This window comes from Myodes glareolus, chromosome 6 (assembly GCF_982192425.1).
Source record: "Myodes glareolus chromosome 6, mMyoGla1.1, whole genome shotgun sequence".
Lineage (NCBI taxonomy): Eukaryota > Metazoa > Chordata > Mammalia > Rodentia > Cricetidae > Myodes > Myodes glareolus.
Genome location: NC_142031.1, coordinates 23,610,770 through 23,617,971, shown reverse-complemented (window position 1 = coordinate 23,617,971; position 7,202 = coordinate 23,610,770). Strand labels below are relative to the sequence as shown.

The 7,202-nt window shown below is 40.7% G+C and overlaps 1 long non-coding RNA gene across 1 annotated transcript; it reads left to right on the top strand.

Moving 5' to 3' along the window:
• Nucleotides 1–1,044: 1,044 nt before the first annotated feature.
• On the top strand, nucleotides 1,045–4,934 carry LOC146894162 (uncharacterized). Its single transcript, XR_015002252.2, has 2 exons — nucleotides 1,045–1,404; nucleotides 3,142–4,934. It is a non-coding gene; the product is annotated as an uncharacterized LOC146894162 (long non-coding RNA).
• The last annotated feature ends 2,268 nt before the right edge of the window (nucleotides 4,935–7,202 follow it).

Sequence of the window (7,202 nt, the reverse complement as noted above, 5' to 3'; positions counted from 1 at the left end):
CTTTTGAAGGTGCACTGTTTAAGTGTTCTAAAAAATTCATTTTCTCATCCTTTTTTTGTAAATGTGATCAAGGAGAGGTTTCTGAGGTGGGCTGAATAGGATACAGGCTGACATGACAAAGGCACAGGTCCCAAGTGTCAAAGGTATCTTTACTACGGTGGTGACATTAAAGTTAAATTATGTTTTGACTGGTAAATAAAGCTAGTCATCTTCTAAGACTCTCAGAAGGTTACAGGCTACAGCTAGGATACTCAAAGGTTAAACTCAAAGATGTATCAAGATGTGGCCGATCGTACCTACAATCCTAGAACTGGGAAGGCAGAGGCATGAGACAGAGAGGTCAGCCTGTGCCAGCCTGGGCTAGCAGGAGACCCTGCATCAAAAAAGTAAAACCAAATAAAGCTAGGTGTGGCAGCATACACCTGATTCCCAGGCAGGCCTCAGCAGGTGGAACATCATTGGCTATTTAGAGGGGCCAGCCTGTGCTACATGTAACCTCTCAAAATCAATAAATTAAAATGCCAATGAGTCATACTTTGAGTGCAGTGGTTCCCAATGTTCCTAATGCTGCGACCCTTTAATCCAGTTCTTCGTGTTGTGGTGACCCCCAACCATAAAATTATTTTTGTTGCTACTTTATAACTGCAATTTTGCTACTGTTATGAATCGTGATGTAAATATCTGATATGCAGATGGTCTTAGATGACCCTTGTGAAAAAAAAGTCACGACCCCCCCCCCCACACACAAAGGGGTCATGATACAAGAGTTGAGAAACACTGTTAAAGTCTAAGGCTAATCTCAAACTCACTGCAACCCTCCTGTTCTAGCCTCCCCCAGTGTTGGGATTACGGGCTAGTTACTGTAACATTCTTTGAGATATTTCTATTTAATAATAATCGTCTGTGAAGGCAATGTTCGCAGAGAATTTTGTTATGCATAACAGTGGTTTATACGCTGATGTGGAGCTGAGGCAGTTTAGAAAACCAGGGCAAATTAAAGGGTCGTGGAAGAGAAAGGAACCCTTTACCTGGAATCCCCTAAGGATTAAAAACTATGATACAACAAAATTCTCTGGGTTAGAGATTTCCGGTGGAAGGGTTTCACCATGCTGAATTTCCACGGTTTCGATTTGTGGCTGAAAACTGGAAGATGTCTGCCGTCAAATCCTGGAAATCCTCAACTTGGTGCAAGGAAACATCGCCATGACGACCCTGGGGTGGCACCCAAGGCACAATAGCTAGAAGATCAGGCTTCACTTCCTCTAGGCACGCCGCTGTCACCATATTCTTCTCTAGGTTGCCTTCGGCGTCGCCGCTCCAGAAGCTCCGCAGTGGTGACTCTGTGGGTGGAATCTCTGCGCTTCCCAGGAGCAAGGATACCTCTCCACGCTCGTACAACAGGCGGTAAGAGGCCGGAATGTCCGCGGCAAGCCTTCGTTTTCGGAGACCAGCCTAGTTTAAAGAGGAACTACACGACTTTAGGCCGGCTTGTACACCCCCTGGCGGCCGTGCTTTATCATGTGCATGATCTTTGATTTGAGAATTCTGCTTCCGGGTCGGCCTGGACGTTGACATCAACAAGCAGGTCTCAAAGAGCCTTGAGTTCACCACCTAGTCGTCTAAATTTGCTTAGCGGATGGGGGCGGGCCCTGTCGGGGAGGAGCCTGTAGTTTTGGAGCTGGAGGCCTAGAGATGAGACCATTGCTAAAGTTTTCTGGGAACAAAACCGCATCTCTTCCTCTATGCACTTGGCTAAACTCTGGTTGAGGTAGATTTGCAGGCATTTGCCTTCATCATTGCAAGATTTAACGAGTTTTTAGTTACAGTACCAGGTGGATTTTGTTTTGTTTTGCTTTTCTATAATGCGTATTTACTTTATGTGTACGACTGTTTTACCTGCATGTATATTTCTACATCACATGGTGTGCCGGTGCCCGCAAAGGTCAGAAGTGTCTTTTGTTTTGTTTCTGAGATGGGACCTCAGTCCTAGGATGCCGTGGAACTCATTGTAACTCATAGGTATCCTCCTTCTTTAACCTTTTACATACTGGAATTACAAGAGTGAGCCACTATATCCAGCTATGATTCAAATTTTATATATATTTATATATAAATTTCCATCTAGGGAAGCAAAATAAGGTATTAGATCCCTAGCTTGATGTAATAGAGGAGGAAGAAAAGGAGAAAAATATAGAAATCTTGATGAAGAATCAGAAGAGAAAAGAGTCTGAACATTTACTTACTTTGTTTATTTTGGCGTTTTTGAGAAAGGGCTTCTTTGTGTAGCCCTCGCTGTTTTAGAACTTGCCCTGTAGATCAGGCTGGCCTCGAACTCGCCGAGATCTGCCTCCCAAGTGCTGGAAGAATCTGACTATTTAGATGTTAGGTGATTGAGACCTGCAAATACTGGAGTGCAGTCTTTGAAAAGAAAAAAAAGGGGGCAGGGAAATTCACACTAATAATAATAGTGAGTAATAGAGTGAATACTTGTAAGCTGTTGTTTAAGGGCAATTTACATTGGTATAGATTCATATATATTGATTCAAACTTAAATTATATTGAATACGTTCCTATTTTTGTCTATAATATTTGCATATCTAGGCAAAGTTATTTTGTCATATTGTATGTATGCATGCTTCTACCTCTGCTTAAAACATTTTTGTATATTGATACAATTTTAGGATATATTTATCATATTGCAATATACATTTCTACCTCTGATCAAAATTATATACAAATTATAATATTAATACAAAATTATATACAATAAAAACAAATATGTTCAATAATTATTTCTATCCTAATGAGTTTAAGTCTTGTATAATAAATTACTTGGCCAAGTCATGAGAGGAAAGTAACTACAACTATCTAGTCTTCAACCCCATTGAAGATCCGAGAAGGGAAATATTACTTGAGTAAGCAGCAAGTACAGTCAAGCAACTTTCAAAATGAGCAATATATGATGGAGATAATTAGCTACCTGAGCAATCTGGCTTGCAACATTGAAGCAACCAACTTTGGCTAAGGCCTAGCATAACTGACAGACCATTTTCAGAAGCAGAAAATTTTTCAAAACCATCTTACTCTGTCTTGGCAAGATTTGACAGTCTTTTTCCTTGTGTCCTGCTTATCCATTTCCAGATACCATGTACCTTGTCAGCGGTTGAAGCATGGTCAATTCCTTGTCCAAAGACCAACCATGCCAGGCAGAAAACAAACTCCGAATGGAGTGTCTTTGGTGTTCAACATTCACTCGGGAATAGATTGGTGCTGCCAGAAGCAATCATGTCTCATGTCAACAGAACCCTAATTTATTTCAATGCCATATTCTACAGTTCTTTGAAGTGGTTGAAGATTACCTATCTATGCAGAATATAATCCCTATTTATCTAAAGAACCTGATTAGTCTAACTATTTGTATGATAAACATAGATGACTATTGATCTATAATTCTTAATACCTCTGTAACTTAAAGACTAAGACTTCATATTAGAGTATTATACAATAAGCAACTGTGCAACAAATGAGGACAGTGACCTCAAAATGTAAACAATGTATACACCATTTTTTTGTTTAAATAGAAAAGGGGAAATGGCATGGGAAGTCCTTCTATCTATGTATTGATTTTATTGGTTAATGAATAAAGAAACTGCTTTGAGCCTATAGCAGAGCTATAGGGAAACAGAGCTAGGTGGGGAAAACTAAACAGAATGCTGGGAGGAAGAAGGCAGAGTCAGAGAGACGCCACGGAGCAGCCGGAAAAGAGACCAGACACGCCTTTACATCAACATAAATAGTATAAGAGGCCACACTCAAGTGGGTGGATAACTTAAAGGCTACTGTCTGTAGGATTTCCTACAGCAGTGCGGTCTAGAGGAAACATTTTGGATAGTGTATTTGAGTTTACCAGAAAGGTGCAGAGGTGTGTAAAAACATTTGCCACATAGCATGAAGACCTGAGTTTGAATTTCCAGAACCCACATAAAAACTAAACAAGACTTTGTCATCACAACACTCGTACAGGAAGATGGAGGCAGAAACACAAGAATCCCTAGAAACCTGATTGGTGCGGGAGAATTGTCTGTATTCTGTCAATCATGTTTTAAATAAACGCTGATTGGTCAGGCAGGAGGTGTAGGTGGGAAAACCAGACAGGAAGTGGAAATGATACAAGGAGAGCAGGAGAATTCTGGGGAGGAGGAAGTTGATTCCTCCCACTCCTGCCCAGATCACCGAAGCAGCAGGATGTGAGCTGCCCCACTGAAAAAGGTACTGAGCCACATGGCTAACATAGATCAGAAAAATGGATTAATCAAGATGTGCCTCATATGCAGGAGAAAACCAACAAAAACCCTGTCTTAACTCAGGAGGAAGGTGAGGACCAATGCCTGATATTGTACTCTGACCCATACAACATGTCTTTCTGCGTTCATGCAAACAAATGTGCACATTTGCATATGCAGGTGATCACACACACACACACACACACACACACACACACACACAGAAAGAGAGACCAAAATATCAAACAAACAAACATAAAACATAAAAGGGGGTGCTAGGATTCTTGGGGTGATGACAGTTTAATAACTTACATTGTTTTATTTTTTATTTTATGTGTATTGGTGTTTTGTTTACATGTGTGTCTGTGTGAGGGTGTTGGGTCTCCTGGAACTAGAATTATTGATAGTTGTGAGTTGCCATGTGGGTGCTGGTAATTGAAACAGGGTCCTCCAGAAGACCAGCCGGTACTCTTAACTGGTGAGCCATTTGTCCTGCTTGATAATTTAAAAGTTTGTAGAGAAGCAAAGGTATTGTCTCTCATGATGCAGAATAAAGCTTATAAGTTCAAATAGATACATAAGTGATTTCCCCCAAAATTAAAAAATAGTTTAAGAAGAAAAATAAGAATAATAAAAGAAACAAAACAAAAATATGCTTTCCATATGGTTATTCACTTGACCTAGTGCAATATATTGAATTGACATCTTGTTTGCTTGATTTCTTTGTTTTTGAGACACCTGCCCTTTCTGCCTCTCTGTCCTCAAATGCTTTTGATTACAGACATTTGCCATCACACCAGAAGAAATGTATATATATATATATATATATATATATATATATGTGTGTGTGTGTGTGTGTGTGTGTGTGTGTGTGTATGTGTGCATAGTATACAAATGTTTGTATGTATGTATGTCTATGTACCTCATGCATGCCTGATGCTCAGGTTAGAAGAGGGTGTCAGATCCACTGGAACTGGCATTCCTAATGTCCGTGAGCCAGCATGTGGTGCTGGGACTTCTGCAAGAACAGCCAGTGCCCTCATCTACTGAGCCATCTCTCCAGCCCACTGTTGCCATTTTTATGTTATGGCATAAAATGTTATGTTAATAATGTTATATTAACATTATATATATTTATATATATATAACAGTAATGTTAGCCTTCCTTCCTTCCGTCCTTCCTTTTTCTCTTTCCTCCTCTTCCTCTTCTTTATGAGACAGGGTCTCTCTACATAACACTGACCTGGTCACTCTGTAGACCAGGCTGGGTTTGAACCCACAGAGATTCACTTTTCTCTGCCTCCAGAATGCTGGGATTAACTATGTGCACCACCACACTCAGCCCTGTTTTTATTTCTACTTTTTTTAGACAATCTGAACAGCTAGCTGAATCACCAGAAAGTTACTGGAGAGAGACTTCCTTAAGTGTTTGGAATTCCTAAATCTTCCAACCTTGTTCTGTGAGCACGTAGAAACTTACTTACCTTTGATGCTTGGTTACATGGAGAGTGGAGGACGCCTTGGGTGAATATGTAAGGAATGAATGAAGGTCTGAGTCTATGAACACTATTGACAAAGACCAGTGCTTCAGACACATGGGCACTGACAAAACCTTCCTCGGTTTTGTGTGCAAGTGACAGAGTGTACAGAAAGTGTAGACTGCTGATTCTGCCTCCCAGGCATTTAGAACTCATCTACGGAGACCTTACACTGAGACTGACGGGCCTTTCCTCTTGCTGTGTGCTATAATCTCGATTAGGACCAAATCATACTGGACAAGACACAGATAGATTCATCAGTTTACAACTCTATTTCATCCTTCCAGAGTCAAAAAGTCAGCAACAGTAAGATCTTTGTGTCCTCCGGTGCCAAAGTATTCTTGTGCCCAGTTCTACGTATGTGCAGACTTTAGCTCCTCAAACTCCTTCTCCTCCCCTTTAAGAGGATTTAATCAATGTGTTATTTGCCCCAACTGCTATCACCACTCCAGGTCATTGTGATGCTTAAAGATTCCTGTTGTGAAATATTCCTTTATATTGTGTGAAGGAAGATGTGCCACTGGGATTGGTTTAATAAAAATCTAAATGATCAATAGCTAGGCAGGAGGTATAGACAGGACTTCTGGACAGAAAGAGCTCTGGGAAGAAGAAAGGCAAAGTTGCCAGCCAGATGTGAAGTAACCAGGATGGGTGTAATAGAGATGAGGTAATGAGCATGTGGGAGAACATAGATTAAAAAATATGGGTTAATTTAAGTTATGAGAACTATTAGAAACAAGCCTAAGCCAAGGCTGAGATTTCATAATTAATAATAAGTGTCTATGTTATTTTTTGTGATCTGGTGGCCCAAAGAAAAATCCACCTACAGATCACCACTGTTGTTTCCTACAAACACTTCTGGGGCACAGCCCAAGACAAACCTCAGTGGGCCTTCCCACGGAGTAACTGGTGCGTTAACAGAAACAGGGACTGATCTTTAGAGGAGTTTTCACGCCATTCTCTACCTTCCAGAGGGTACTAGCCTCGTAAGGCTAGTTCCACCATGATTTCTTTAGTCTTATTTTGCAAGGTTACTGTGGAGAGAGAGAGAGAGAGAGAGAGAGAGAGAGAGAGAGAGAGAGAGAGAATGAAATAAGAATAAGACAAGTCAGAATGCCACTGAGGACAGGCGAGTTGGTACAGGCCTGTGGTACCAGCCCGCTGAGGTGGAAGAATTGCTATGAGTTCAAGGGTTGTCTGGGCTGTCCTCTGAGTTCTAGGCCAGTCTGGGATACAGAGAGAACCCTATTGTAAACACGAACATGCAAATAAAAACAAGTAAATACTTAAAAGTGTTGCTATTTGTTTTCTGTTGGAAAAGAATTATTTGGCTTACACTTCCACATCACAGACTATCAATGAAAAAAGCCAGGGCAGGAGC